Below are 15,678 nucleotides of genomic sequence, written 5' to 3' on the forward strand. Positions count from 1 at the left end.
AACATCTCCTATGGGGGTGGAATTGGTTGGGGAAAAGAGGACTGAACAACCCCAGACTCCCTTTGAGATGGTACTAGTGGTCTGGAGAATTGCTGTCGGTAAGCAGCCCAGGGATCCCAATATGGTCATTGGGGGACCCATAAGGAAGTGGAGATGGCATATAAGAGGTTGGGTCCACGTCTTTGATGATGGCCACAATCTTCCCTGTGACTGTATGAGAATGTGTTCGGAGAGACTGACTGGAAGTCTCCTTCATCCTCCTAAAAATCATTCAATGGAGGAGCCCCCAGAGAAAAGCATGGAGAGTCCTGAGGTACCAGAGGATGGTAGCCATCCGGAGATTGAGATCTCAGTACCAAAAGATGCTCAGCACCCATGAGGAGGACTCTGGCTCATCTTTTATGGACTGGCCCCTCACATCTAAATTCTTGAGGTACTGAGTAAAGGAATTGGTACCAACGCGATAGCTAAGGATGTGGTAGCCAAAGCTGATGGCACTGTCAATGGTGGACATACCAATGCAGGCGCGAAGGAAGCCTGGTGCTGCTGTTTCCTTAGTATGGAAGATGCCAAATGAGTAAGTGCCAACAGCAGGGCTGAGCCCAATGGTATCAGACAGAGGTGCTTCCGCTTGCTCTCCTTGTCCCTGGTCCAGGGCTTTCCGGCTCTGCTGGAATCAGAAGTGTCCTTCAACTCAACAGTACCGAGCTGAGAGGTCGAGGCTTCTGAGCCCATAAATCTTGCAGGGGATTTAGGCTCCCCCCCCCCCCCCGGAGTGTGATCCTTCAGATTAGAGTCTGTGCTCCTCTTTCTGGGAGCCCACTCAGAAGCCTCCAATGTCTTCCTGTTCTTAGAGGAAGCCTGCACCAAAGTAGAAGGGGTGCTGGATCTGTCCAGAGACAGATGAATGGGGGCAGAGGATGTCTCCTGACCTGACTCAGATGTTGGCTGAAGTGAGCACTCCATCATTAAGAGTCTGAGATTAATCTCTCTGTTCTTCCTTGCCTTTGATCTCAGGGCTTATTAGCAATTGCACTTTTGGGAAATGTGGGACTCCCCAAACAACAGACACACTTAGGGTATGTCTACACTACAAGAGTAGTTCGATTTAACTTAGGTCGAATTTGTGGATTCGACCTTATGAAGTCGAATTTGTGTATCCACACTAAGGACACTAATTCGACTTTGTGAGTCCACACTAACGGGGCAAGCGTCGACATTGGAAGCGGTGCATTCTGGGCAGCTATCCCACAGTTCCCGCAATCCCTGCTTCCCATTGGAATGCTGGGTAGAGCCCCCAATGCCTGCTGGGGGAAAAATGTGTCGAGGGTGGTTTTGGGTAACTGTCATCATTCAACCGTCACTCCCGCACTCCCTTCCTGAAAGCGTTGGCGGGAAATCTGTTTGCGCACTTTTCTGGTCAGTGACAGCGCGGACACCACAGCACTGCGAGCATGGAGCCCGCTGCGATCATCGCTGCACTTATGGCCGTTGTCAACTCCTCGCACCTTATCGTCCACCTTTTCCACAGTCAGCTGCTGAGAAATCGGGCGAGGAGGCTCCGGCAGCGCGGTGAGGACATGAAGTGTCAGAGTGGCACAGACCTCTCACAAAGCACGGGATCCCGCGCTGCGGAGATCATGGTTGCAATGGGTCACGTTCATGCTATGGGACGGTGATTCTGGGCCCGGGAAACAAGCACGGACTGGTGGGACCACATAGTGCTGCAGGTCTGGGATGAATCACAGTGGCTGCGAAACTTCAGGATGCGTAAGGGCACTTTCCTTGAACTGTGTGACTTGCTGGCCCCTGCCCTGAAGCACCAGGACACCCAGATGCGAGCAGCCCTGAGTGTGCAGAAGCGAGTGGCCATAGCCCTCTGGAAACTTGCCACACCAGACAGCTACCGGTCAGTAGCGAACCACTTTGGCGTGGGCAAATCTACCGTGGGGGTTGCTGTGATGCAAGTAGCCCACGCAATCGTTGACCTACTGCTCTCAAAGGTAGTGACCCTGGGAAACGTCCAGGTCGTCATAGATGGCTTCGCCGCGATGGGATTCCCAAACTGCGGTGGGGCTATAGATGGGACTCACATCCCTATCCTGGGACCGGCCCACCAGGCCAGCCAGTATATTAACCGAAAGGGCTACTTTTCAATGGTGCTGCAAGCACTGGTGGACCATAAGGGACGTTTTACCAACATCTACGTCGGGTGGCCGGGCAAGGTTCATGACGCGCGTGTTTTCAGGAACTCTGGTCTGTTTAGACGCCTGCAGGAAGGTAGTTTCTTCCCGGACCACAAAATAACTGTTGGGGATGTGGAGATGCCTACAGTGATCCTCGGGGACCCAGCCTACCCGCTAATGCCCTGGCTCATGAAGACCTATACAGGCGCCCTGGACAGTGACAAGGAGCTCTTCAACTACCGGCTGAGCAAGTGCCGAATGGTGGTGGAGTGTGCTTTCGGACGTCTCAAGGGGAGATGGAGGAGCTTACTGACTCGCTCGGATCTCAGCGAAACCAATATCCCCATTGTTATTGCAGCTTGCTGTGTGCTCCACAATCTCTGTGAGAGCAAGGGGGAGACCTTTATGGCGGGATGGGAGGTTGAGGCAAATCGCCTGGCTGCTGATTACGCTCAGCCAGACACCCGTGCGATTAGAAGAGCCCAGCGGGAAGCGCTGTGCATCCGGGAGGCTTTGAAAGCTAGGTTCCTCAGAGAGCAGGGTAACCTATGACTGTCCAGTCTCTTTACAGAGAAGCTGAACCTGCCCCTGTTTCAGTTACTATTGACTTTTTTCAGCGGTTACATACCCCGTTCCCCAGGTTTCCCCCCTTCCAACAGACGTTTAAAAATAAAGTTATTGGAACATTTTTAATTAACAAAGTTTTCTTTACTAACGAATTCGCGTTAAAGGGTTCAAACAGGGACACAGACTGTGGTGGGTACGGTGTGCACTGATGTACAGACCGCTTCTACACTCGAGGAATGACAGGCTCCTGCTCCTACAGCGGTCTCTGGGGGGAGGACGGTTACAGGAGGGTGTGCAGGAAGGGGTGGGTTTGCAGGACGGGGTGAGGGGTGTGTGGGAAGGGTGAGTAGGTGTAGGGGGATGATGGCTCTGGCTGGGGCTCAGGGCATCGGAGAGGCTCATGGCTAGGGTGGAAGGGCATGGTAAGGGCAGCCTGCCTTGCCATTTGTGGATGGCAGGCGCTCGGACCCTGGGGCAGCATACACCTCCCAGACTGACCTGGGGCAGCAGACACCTCCCAGAGTGACCCGGGTGCCTAGTGACTGCACTCTGTGTGTGACCTGCTGTTGATCCTGCCCCCATGTCTGTACCCTGGTAATGGTGGCTGTCCTATGCAATTAACAAACCCCTATCTCCCCTTCACACAAAGTCTTCTGCAAAGAAACATGACGGAAACAGTAATGAACAGCAAACTATTTTTAATACTCAACTACACAGTTGGGGGATGAAACTGGGATTTTGGATTGGGTGAGCCCGGAAGGGAAGCAATTCTCATACTTTAGGGAATGAGAGCTGTTTGGTACATGAGCGCTCTGCTGGGGTGCAGTGACAGTTTTCACAGCCCCTAGCGCCCCTCCTTCTTGTGATTTTGGGTGAGGGGGGGACAGGACTTTGTGGCGGGGAAGGGCGGTTGCAGATACAGTTCAGGGGGGCCCTCTGCTCCTGCCTGCGGTCCTGAAGAACATCCACAAGGCACCGGAGCGTGTCCGTTTGCTCCCTCATTAGTCCAAGCAGCGTTTGAGTCGCCTGCTGGTCTTCCTGCCGCCACCTGTCCTCCAGTTCGCTGTGTGAGCGCTGCTGCTGAGAGAGGGTCTCCCTCCACTGGCTCTGCTGGGCCGCCTCGGCTCTGGAGCAGGCCATCAGTTCAGCGAACATCTCGTCCCGAGTCTTTTTCTTTCGCCGCCTAATCTGCGCCAGCCTCTGTGAGGGGGATGCCGGGGCAGTTCGGGAAACAGCCGCAGCTGTGTGATGGGAAAAAGGAAGTGATTTCCTTGCAAAGATACATGTTTGCGAACACTGAACACAGTCTAGTCTGTTTCTGTGAATAAGACCATACACGGCACCTATCTCATGCGCTCTCAGGACAAGTTCGAATTTTCGGCATTCGCTTTCATTGCCTGGGGTCTTGCACTGGAGATCAGACAAGCGGGGCAGGACAGCAGAATCCGTGTAGCAGCCAGGCCTGGTAAGCCGTAAACTTTAGGCTGCTTAACAATTAATGGATAGCAGTGCCCTCCTGCTGCAGGCAATCTGGAAAGCATCAAGTCTGACCCTGTTCCACCCCCTCGCGGCTGTCCCCGGGAAAGATCCCTGTATGCTTTCCCTCTGCAGCCTCTACCACGTGGCTGTTAAACGACGGTCATTTTTATGCAAAGGAAAAGTCAAGCATTCACAATAGTAACATTACACTAATTCCCCTAATTAGATGCTGCAGTCGCCGAGCGAGATCACCCTGAGGCGGGTCACTAAGAGAGACAGAGAGCGCATGCTGCGTGAAACCCTGCACAGACCAGGGCCCTATGCTGCCATGCTCGTGGAGGCAATGCTCACACTGTACCTGAGGATGGCCTGGCGCGGAAGAGTGTGCTTCCACGGAGCACCCAATAAGGCACCTCTCCTCAGGAACCTCCTGCGGAGGCTTTTCGAGTACCTCTACGAGAGCTTCGTGGAACTCTCCCAAGAGGATTTCTGTTCTATCCCTATATGTATTGACCTTCTTTTCATATAGTTTTTATTCCTGTTTTTTAAAAAATAAATGTTTACATGTTTATAGCACTTACCGACTGATCCTTCCCCTGATTCAGAGTCCGGGTTAACGGCCGGGGAGGGTTGGTAGGGGATCTCTGTGAGGCTGATGAAGAGATCCTGGCTGTCGGGGAAATCAGTAGTGTAAGCACTGTCGCCTGCCTCGTCCTCCACAAACCCTTCCTCATCTTCCCCATCCGCGAACATCGCCGAGAAACTGCCCGTCGACACTATCCCATCCTCAGAGTCCACGGTCACTGGTGGGGCAGTGGTGGCAGACCCACCGAGAATGGCATGCAGTGCCTCGTAGAAGCAGCATGTCTGGGGCGGGGCTCCGGAGCGTCCGTTTGCCGCTTTGATTTTTTGGTAGCCTTGTCTCAGGTCCTTGATTTTCACACGGCACTGCGTTGCATCCCGGCTGTATCCTCTGAGTGCCATGGCTTTGGAGACCTTCTCGTAGGTCTTTGCATTCCGTTTTTTGGAGCGCAGCTCCGAAAGCACAGACTCATCGCCCCACACAGCAATCAGATCCAAGACTTCCCAGTCCATGCTGGGGCCCTCTTTCTACTCTGAGATTGCATGGACCCCTCTGCTGGAGAGCTCTGCATCGTTGCCGCTGCTGCTGAGCTCGCCCCGATGTCCAACCACGAATTGAGATTCAAACTGGCCAGACAGGAAAAGGAATTCAAATTTTCCCGGGGCTTTTCCTGTATGGCTGATCAGAACATCTGAGCTCGGACTGCTATCCAGAGCGTCAACATAGTGGTGCACTGTGGGATAGCTCCCGGAGCTACTAAGGTCGATTTCCGTCCACACATAGGCTAACTCGACATAGCCATGTCGAATTTAGCGCTACTCCCCTCGTCGGGGTGGTGTACTGAATTCGAACTAAAGAGCCCTCTAGCTCGAACTAATTAGTTTCCTGGTGTGGACGGTTGCACGGTTAAATCGAATTAACGCTGCTAAATTCGACAAACTCCTAGTGTAGACCAGGCCTTAGAGTGAGTGTTGCTCACAGGCATAACATTTCAGCAGGAGAGGCAGAGTTTGAAGCCTGGCAAGCCAGGCTTGCCCTGCCAGGAAGACAAGGCTCCCCAAGAAAAAACAGGAGGGGAATAAATGCTATCCTATCACTATTAACACTTAACTAACTAACTGTAACTACACCTCTACCCCGATATAACGCTGTCCTCGGGAGCCAAAAAAATCTTACCGCGTTATAGGTGAAACTGCATTATATCAAACTTGCTTTGATCCACCGGAGTGCGCAGCCCCCCACCCCTGAGCACTCATTTATTGCATTATATCGGGTTGCATGATATCGGAATAGAGGTGTACTACAACTAACTAATCTCAAACAACTATAAGAAGAAGAAATAGCGGCGGCACATTCTGAGATGCTAGAGCTCCATCTCAAGCCAAGGAAGTAGAGAAGGAACTGAGGGTGCCTTGCCCACACATCCCTATATAGTCTCAGGATACGTCTACAGTACAAAATTAATTCTAACTTATTCTATTCAAATTTTCAGACGTGATTTTATACATTTGGTGTTGTATCTCCCCACTAAAGTGTGTGAATTCGGAGTGCATCCACAGTACCAAGGCTAGCATTGAATGTCAGAACGGTGCACTGTGGGAAGCTATCCCACAGTTCACCGTTCTGACATTCGATGCCACAGTTCCCAAAGTCCCCGTCACCCATTGGAATTCTGGGTTAAGCTCACAGTGCATGACGGGGCAAAAACATTCTTGCAGGAGTTTCTGGGTGTGTCTCATCACTCGCGCCTCCCTCCGTGAAAGCTATGGCAGACGCCATACTGCTAGCAGACGGTGCAGTACAGTGCACCTTCTGTCCCCTGGTACTATGAATCCACCTCGCATATCCTCTCGTCTTCTATCTACTCTTTTATCTAACCATTTCCTGCCTTTTTTCGGCTACCGTGAACTGAGCAGCACAGCTTCCGCCACAAACTCTGCTCTCCCGCTCTTGCATTGCTAGCTAATATTTCCAGGTTGTCAGTCCTGGGCTCCTGTGGAAGCTACAGAAGGCAACAATTCCCCGTTTTTCGGCCATTGTGAACCGAGCCACACATCTTCCACCGCAAACTCTGCTCTCCCGCTCTTGCAGCTCTATCGAGCTTCCCAACTCCGTGAAAGCTACAGAAGACAACCATTTACTGCCTTTTATCAGCCATCTTGAACCGAACAGCTCTCCTACGTTTCGTGCCCTTTTTCCAGGATTACCCATGAAGGCGCCATAGCAAGCATGGAGCCCGCTCAGATCTCTGCTGCAGTTTTGACCATTGTAAATACCTCACGCATTATCCAGCAGTATGTGCAGTACCTGCAAAACCTGGCGAGGAAGCGACGACAGTGCGATTACTATTCTGAGGAGGACATGGACACAGACATTCCTAGAAGCACGGCATATGGCGATTGGGAGATCATGGTGGCACTGGGCCAGGTTCATGCCATGGAACGCTGATTCTGGGCCTGGGAAACAAGCACAGACTGGTGAGACCGCATAGTATTGCGGGTCTGGGATGATTCCCAATGGCTGCGAAACTTTCATATGCGTAGGGCCACATTCATGGAACTTTGTGACTTGCTGTCCCCTGCCCTGAAGCACAAAGACACCAAAATGAGAGCAGCCCTCACAGTTGAGAAGCAAGAGGCCATAGCACTGTGGAAGCTTGCAATGCCCAACAGCTATCGGTCAGTTGGGAAACAGTTTGGAGTGGGAAAATCCACTGTAGGGGATGCAGTGCTGCAAGTAGCCAACACAATCATTGACCAGCTGCTATCAAGGGTAGTGACTTTGGGAAATGTGCAGACCATTGTGGATGGCTTTAATTAGCTGGGGTTCCCTAACTGCGGCAGGGTGATAGACGGAACGCATATTCCTATCTTGGCCCCGGCACATCGGGGCGGCCAGTACATAAACCGCAAGGGGTACTTTTCCATGATGCTGCAAGCACTGATGGATCACAAGGGACGTTTCACCAACATCAACGGGGGGTGGCCGGGAAAGGTGCATAACACTCACATCTTCAGAAAATCTGGTCTGTTTGAACAGCTGCAGGAAGGGACTTACTTCCCAGACCAGAAAATTACTGTTGGGGATGTTGAAATGCCTATAGTTATGCTTGGGGACCCAGCCTACCCCTTAATGCCATGGCTCATGAAGCCATACACAGGCAGCCTGGACAGTAGTAAGGAGCAGTTCAACTACAGGCTGAGCAAGTGCAGAATGGTGGTAGAATGTGCTTTTGGACATTTGAAAGCGCGCTGGTGCAGTTTACTGATTCGGTTAGATCTGAGCACAACCAATATTCCAATTGTAATTTCTGCTTTTTGTGTGCTCCACAATATCTGTGAAAGTAAGGGGGAGATGTTTATGGCAGGGTGGGAGGTTGAGGCAACTCGCCTGGCGGCCAATTTCGCACAGCCAGACAACAGGATAATTAGAAGAGCGCAGCAGGGCGCGCTGCGCATCAGAGAAGCTTTGAAAGCCAGCTTCATGACTGGCCAGAGTACGGTGTGACAGTTGTGTTTGTTCCTCTTGAAGTTACCCGCCCCCTATATATATAAATGGAAATAAAGTCAAAATTGTTTATAAACCATTCTTTATTGTTTGTTGCACAATACATTGAGAGAAATCAGACGGTAGACTGGGGGGGGGGGAGGGGAATTGGGTTAGGGGGGGTGGAGGAGGGAAGGACAAGTCCAGAAACCAAATAAAAAGTTTGCATATGCCAGCTTTCTGCTGCTTGGGTGATCCTCTGGGGTTAAGCGTGTGGGTCCCCATAGCCTCCCCCCTCATGTTCTTGGGTGTCTGGGTGAGGAGGCTATGGAACATGGGGAGGAGGGAGGGCGGTTATACAGGGGCTGCAGCAGCAGTCTGTGGTCTTGCTGCCTTTCCCGCATTAGATCCACCATACAGCGGAGCATGTCAGTTTGCTCCCCCATGAGCTTGACCATAGCGTCCTGCCTGCTCTCATCGCGCGCGTCCCTCCTCTCTTCGTGTTTCTGTAATGCTTTACGGGACTCTGCAATTGTTTGCTTCCACGCATTCAGCTGGGCCCTATCAGGGCGGGAGGACTGCATGAGCTCGGCGAACATGTCGTCCTGAGTTCGTTTTTTCTGCCTTCTAACCTGGACCAGCCTCTGGGATGGAGTAGACAGGGGCCGTGTTGAAACATTTGCACCTGCGGGAGGAGAAAAAGGGAGGGTAGTATTTTAAAAGATACATTTCAGAGAACAAAGGGGACACGCCTTCTCAGTGAAGCCAGCAATGTACACAGCACATGTTCTTTCTGTACAAGTTAGCATTTTGCCTCTTATACTGAAGTGCCTGCCACTTTGGTGTGAGTAAGCCATCACACAAGGCCGGGCAACAGAATTCAGCTTGCAAGCAGCCTAGGGGCACACGGGGTTCTGCTTCTTCAACATTCATTTCAATGCTTTCAAACTGCTGGGCCCCCTTTCCCATAGCAAGCAATGCCTGGTGGGCTTGCCATATAAAAGGAGGGCCTGCAGGCTCCCTGGGATGATTGCTTCACACAACAATGGCTCCATTGAGGCTCTGAGCAGGGGTGAGCCCTTTAAACTAAACGCGAACAGCCCAGTGCAGCTGGGTTCCACCCCCGACCGCGTGGCTCTGATAAGGCTCTCACTCACCAGAAGTACCTTCGCCAGGGTCATTGTCCGGGAGCCCGCCTTGGGAGTGGGGGGAGGCTATTGGCTCCAACATTAAGAATAGTTCCTGGCCAGGGGGGAAAACGGATTCCCCACTTGCCGCCTGTGCATTGTCCTCCTCTTCCTCCTCCTCTTCGTCTTCCAATGACTCTTTCTCCTCGCTCCGTGCAACTCCCCCCTTGCAGGTGTCCAAGGACAGTGGTGGGGTAGTGGTAGTGTCATCCCCCATAATTGCATGCAGCTCACAGTAGAAGCGAAATGTATGGGCCTGTGGCCCAGAGCGCCCGTTCACCGCCCTGGATTTTTGATACACTTGCCTGAGCGCCTTGACTTTTGTACGACACTGTTCTGTGTCCCTGGAGTAGCCTCTTTCCGTCTTGGCCCTAGAGACTTTAGCGTACGTATTTGCATTCCTTTTTTTTTGGAATGTATTTCTGCCATAACAGATTCGTCTCCTCTACATGCGATGAGATCCAGTACCTCCCGTTCAGACCATGCTGGAGCTAGTCTGCGAATCCAGGACTGCATGATCTCTTGTGACTCTGCATGGTCGCCTGTGACGGTGGACTGTGCTGATGGTGACCAAACAGGAAATGAAATTCAAAAGTTCCCAGGATTTTTTCTGCCCATCTGGCTAGTGCATCGGAGTTGAGAGTGTTGTCCAGAGCGGTCAAAAGGGAGCATTCTGGGATAGCTCCCGGAGACCAATAACGTCAAATTGCATCCACAATACTTTTGACCTGGGATTGCAATCTCAATTTAAGCGCTACTCCACTTGCTGAGGTGGAGTACAGAAATTGAATTAAAGAGCCCTTTAAATCGAAAAAAACCAGTTTGGTCGTGTGGACGGAATCTTTTTTTTTTTTAACTGAATTAACTTGGCTAATCCTGAAATAACTGACTAGTGTAGACCATGCCTCAGTGTCCGTCACGAGGAGGCCTAGCAGGCACTGCTAGCAGAAAAATCTCTATTCCAAGAGAAGCATGTACACTTGAAGTGGAGCACCCACAAGGACACTACTTGAAAAAGTAACATATTTCAATCTGTAGTCAGACTGCAATCTTGTTACTCCCCACTTAATGTCCTCTCACTTAACACTGTTTTGATCTTATGTCCCTGCTCAATTACAGAACATGCTCTGTTTAAAGTTGTGCAATGCTTCACTATAACATTGTTTGGCTGCCTGCTTTGTCCACAGCTGGCAGCCCCCCCATGAGCTCCCCTACGCCCCTCCCACACAGCATCTCCCGCCCGCCGGCGGACCCCACCGATCAGCGCCTTCCCCCTCTTCCCCCCGCCTCCTGCCTGCGGCAATCAGCTGGCTTGTGGTGTTCAGGAGGGAGGGGGGAGGAGCAAGGACTCGGCAATCAGGCTCCCCCTCCCTCTCCTGACTCCCAAACGCTGCAAACCAGCTGATTGTTGCGGGCGGGAGGAGGCTGCGCACTGAGTCCTCGCTCCTCCCCCGCCCCCTGAATGTTGCAAGCCAGGGGAGGGAAGAGGGAGGAGCGAGGACACAGCGTGCACAGTAAAGGGAGGCGGATTAAGAGTGGGGGCTTGGGGGAAGGGGTGGCATGGGTGGACCGAGAGTTGAGCCCCCCGCCCCTGGTGCTTGTAGAGTAGGGGAAGCTGCTGCTGCGCAATGTGCTTCTCCTAGCCTACAGCACCTTCAGCCTCCTTGCCTGCCTCGTCTCCAGTGCCAGTGGGCTGTGCCTGTGTGGGGTAGGCGGGGGCACCTCCCAACTATAGTACCACACTGTACTGTATGACAACAAAAATGTCCCTGGAACCTAAGCCGCCCCCCCTCCCCCTTTACATTCATTCTTACGGGGAAATTGGATTCGCTTAACATAGTTTCACTTAAAGTTGCATTTTTCAGGAACATAACTACAACATTAAGTGAGGAGTTACTGTATAGGAAAACAGATCTAGCTATTTACTGCAGTAGCTTAATGGGCTCAACCTCACCTGGGTTGCTAGCTTGAAGACTGACTATTTAAACACTAAAATTCAAGATGGTAGGTCTTAAAACTCTGCATACCAGGCAAAAGCTTTTCAAGTATGCTTACTGAAAGTAAGCATAGCACTTTTGGTATGTATTCTAGCAATGTGGTGTTTTGTAGCGTTTATGAAATCTATACTGCCTGATTTGGGGAAGTGACTACTGATGCCAACCCATGAAACTCAACTTCCTAACCCCTTTCTCAGTTAGTTCTGAACCAAATAATGCATGAATCAGCCTCCTGGGCAAACTGAATTTACTATCCAACCTGCAATTTAAAATGTATGGGAAAAAACCCCTAAAACTGGTGAAGGATGGAAACTTGATGCTGTTTCCTCTGCTGGGGAGAGATTAGCATGGAGCTGAAGGCATCAGGATATCAATGCTACAACTGAGTAAAGGGAAGCAATTTCAATTTCAAATGAGATTCTCCAATTTCCACCTGCTAGCAGGAATGAATAGCCCTACAGTCCTGAATTGATACTTGAGAATGCTGTAGTGACCTTTTTGATAGCATGGTGTATCTGAATGGTTTTATCCAATTTATTCACTATAAGGAACATGGAGTTAGAAGAGAGTTCTGATTTAGTTGTAACAGGTGGAAACATGAAGAGTTTTCAGTTCTGATATGCTTTGAAGCATTTAGTTTGCAAGACAATGACAACTTACTCTATTCACAAGGTGTTGCTTAGAGGGAGTGCTGGCTTTTCTTCCCTAGGTTCTAATTTGGGAATTTATTTAATCATTTAAACAAAAAAAAAAAAAAAACACACCCCAACAACCCACCTACCTTAAGTATAATTTGGAACATACACAGAGAACAGTTTGGATATGAACCTAGATTTTTCAAATAGCCATATTAAGAAGAGGGAAAGTCAGGAGATTATAACAGACAGAAAAAGAGATGCACCCCATTTTTCCAACACAGAATGCAGAGTTTAGTTTGCAAAGCCATGTAATGGTAATAGCTGATCAGGCAGTGTGATTCGATATATAGCACTCTAGGACTGCGACTCAGGGGATCTGGGTCCTATTCCTGGCTCTGTCACTGACTCACTGTGACCTTGCGCAAGTCTCTTAACCCAGCACCTCTCGTATTCAGCCCTAGATCTCTACTTTACAAAGGAAGACATGCATTAATCACCCCCATTGTTAAGAAAGGGAAATTGAAACAGAGGTTATTATTCTACCTTAAATGAAAATAGAACAGAGTTGCTAGTAGATGTGTCATACCTGCTTAAGATCTAACTTCAATATAGAATTTTTGCAGCATTTTAGTGCATAAGATTATATGGAACACTCTGAAATTCATATCTTATAAAGTGAAAAGATCAAGTTCTCATAAAATGTGTGTAAATGAGCCCTAGTGCAGGTGATTCTTTTAGTACTTTAAGACACACTGTAAGATTGAGTACGCTCCAAATTGTAATCCATGTAACTGAGTGGGGGAAACATCTGCCAATTCCTATTATCTTTTGTTTAGGATATACTTCTCTTTTGTATCAGAAGGGTAACTATTTATTCATGATTAAAGATGCAGTAAACAAGCAGAAGGAGCAAGATTTCAGCCATTTCTAGAGTTGTACTAAAAAAAAAATCACAAAGCTATCAAATGATATCAAACAAAAGGCATAGTCACATTGGCTTGTGTCCTACAAAAAAAGGGGTGGAGGGAAATTAATATTTTCCAAATGGAGAAGAGACTAGAGGAAAAAAATTTGGAAATTTCTAAGAAATTTTCAAAAAAATCAAATCGTACTTGATTGTGTACCTCTCGAAAGGTACTGAACATTTGGGTTCCGATATCTGTTCTGGAAACTGCACTTAAATCTATCTAGTACAGATTAAAGCGTTCTCTGATTTTCCATTCCTCTTCTCCCATGTTCATTCATTCCTCAGGCTATTCTTATTTTATTGATGTTTAGAAGAATCAAATGTCACAGTGTTATATAATCTGCCATCATAATTATTTAATTTTGTGGACTATTCTCAAAACACTGTAGATACCTTTTATAAAAAAAATTGCTTTTATTCATGCTAATAAAATAACCTGCAACTCACATGGAGGCAGGTGCAATTAAATTTGAGATTTTTTTGCTGCTAGCAAGCATTTAATTTGGTTTTGAAAAGAGGCCACATGAAAATTCAATAAGAATTGTATATATTTGTTTTAAAGCATTACTGTTCACTCTCATTCTCCTGACTTGCTAAAACATACTGACCAGTACTTTATTCTCCATATTGCATTCCATTGGAATTGTAAGAGTAACTAATGTTTACTTTAGTGGCCATAATTAAGTACCACAGTACTTAAGTACCACTTTCAGTACAACAGTATATTGATTTCTAAGTAGTTTATAATTTTCACTTGATACATAATTAGACGAATGTGCTACTAGAATTCAGAAAGATTAAATGTGTTGTAGTTCCCTGCAGCACTCTGAAAAATTGGAGATTAGTTAAATTGATTGTACAGAAAGGTATATAATTAGGTCTTGAAAACTTTATTCAGAAAATTCAATTTAAAATACCTACATTTAAAGGGTTTCTTTGTACGAAAGAGTTGTTTTATAGAGAACTACTTGCCAAGCTCCTTGAAGCGCATGATAGTAATTCCTGCAAAACACAGTAGTGTTTGATTTTAAGAACAAAGCTAATCAATTGCAAGCTTCCCATCTATGGAACTTAATCACAAAACCAGATGTGACTACTTGTCTGGATTACTAGAACTACATGGACTATTTCCTCCCTCCTAGAAGCAAATGCTACTAGGATCTCAACACCCACTCAATATCAAGACCAAAGAACTGAAGGTTTAAACAGACTGGCACATTAGTTTACTGACCTACCAAGCTGGCAAATCAGGATTTAAATTTAATCTGAGTCACAGCTCTTGTCTTTGTATCACCAATCTGGTTAAGTTACAGATAACCATAATGCACTGCATTATATGAGGATAATCAGTGTCAATTAGGACGCTGATTAAATGGGGTTCAATTCTCATGTGCTTTCAAATGAGTTCCTGGCTGCATCTCTAATAGCAGGACAAGTTTAATACATACAATGAAGTCTCCTTTAAAATGTAAGAGGAACTTTGTCACATTGTGTAAACATTATATTGGAGGAAGAGCTAAAGAAAAGTGCCTTAAGAATGATGAAGTTATGCTTATGATGTGGAAATATTTCTAATTCAATAATATTAGAATGTAGGAGGCTATTACATTAACAACTAAACTTCCATCTCCAGATTCTACCCCAGTATTAATTCCATACATTTGGCCATGTTCATCCCTGGGTTGCTCCAGTTTTGGCTATTGGTGAAGGCTAGGGCTATAACAGGGTTTAAAAGAGAACTAGATAAATTCATAGAGGTTAAGTCCATTAATGGCTATTAGCCAGGATGGGTAAGGAATGGTGTCCCTAGCCTCTGTTTGTCAGAGGGTGGAGATGGATGGCAGGAGAGAGATCACCTGATCATTACCTGTTAGGTTCACTCCCTCTGGGACACCTGGCATTGGTCACTGTTGGTAGACAGGATACTGGGCTGGATGGGCCTTTGGTCTGACTCAGTATGGCCAGTCTTATGTTTTTATGTGCTATAACTGCCCATACAGCAAGTAGCTGTATCTGGAAAGGGGAAATGGGAAGGGAATACAGTTAGATACTGTGGTAACTGGCATGTTATAGACATCTGATTCAGTACACCCTCTTAGCAGTGGAAATCCCAGAGAACTCCATCCACAAGCTTAAAACTGTTACTCCTGACAAAAAAAAAACACCCAGGAGAGGCCAACAGTGGAAACAAACCTAGGTGTGAATCTTCCAAGGGCACAAGAGACCAGGGCAGCACTGGGAAACAACATATCTCCTTGTTCCGGTGAATTTTTATTATATTTAATTAGGAACAAGATTAGTATGTAAAATTAAAGCATATAATATCTTTCCTCCATTTTATTATCCGACCTTGCTATGCTATGTATAATTTAGCATGTAGTTTTTCTGTGTATGTGAAATGGAACTGAAATAAACCATTTTTTACTCATTTGTTTTATTATATTAACAGAGTTAGGAAAATTGCATTTGAGTCATTAAGTATTATGATTTTCAGAAGACCACATATGCTGTACCATGATTTTTATTAACTGCCAAAATATAAATTAGTTCTTTCAACAAATAGAGGACAAGATCTTATGAACAGCCAT

General features: G+C 47.7%; 1 protein-coding gene across 6 annotated transcripts in view; it reads right to left on the reverse strand.

Moving 5' to 3' along the window:
- Positions 1-15,678, reverse strand: part of PKN2 (protein kinase N2) — a 130,949-nt gene that overhangs the window by 78,215 nt on the left and 37,056 nt on the right. The window contains exon 1 of one of the 6 annotated variants that reach the window (XM_039484123.1): positions 14,012-14,084. The exons of the other annotated variants lie outside the window; for them this stretch is intronic. The gene's annotated coding sequence lies outside the window, so the exon portion shown is untranslated. Of the gene's footprint in view, positions 1-14,011; positions 14,085-15,678 lie in introns of those variants that run through there. 6 annotated transcript variants of the gene reach the window in all.

This window comes from Mauremys reevesii, linkage group 8, assembly GCF_016161935.1.
Source record: "Mauremys reevesii isolate NIE-2019 linkage group 8, ASM1616193v1, whole genome shotgun sequence".
NCBI classification, from domain to species: domain Eukaryota; kingdom Metazoa; phylum Chordata; order Testudines; family Geoemydidae; genus Mauremys; species Mauremys reevesii.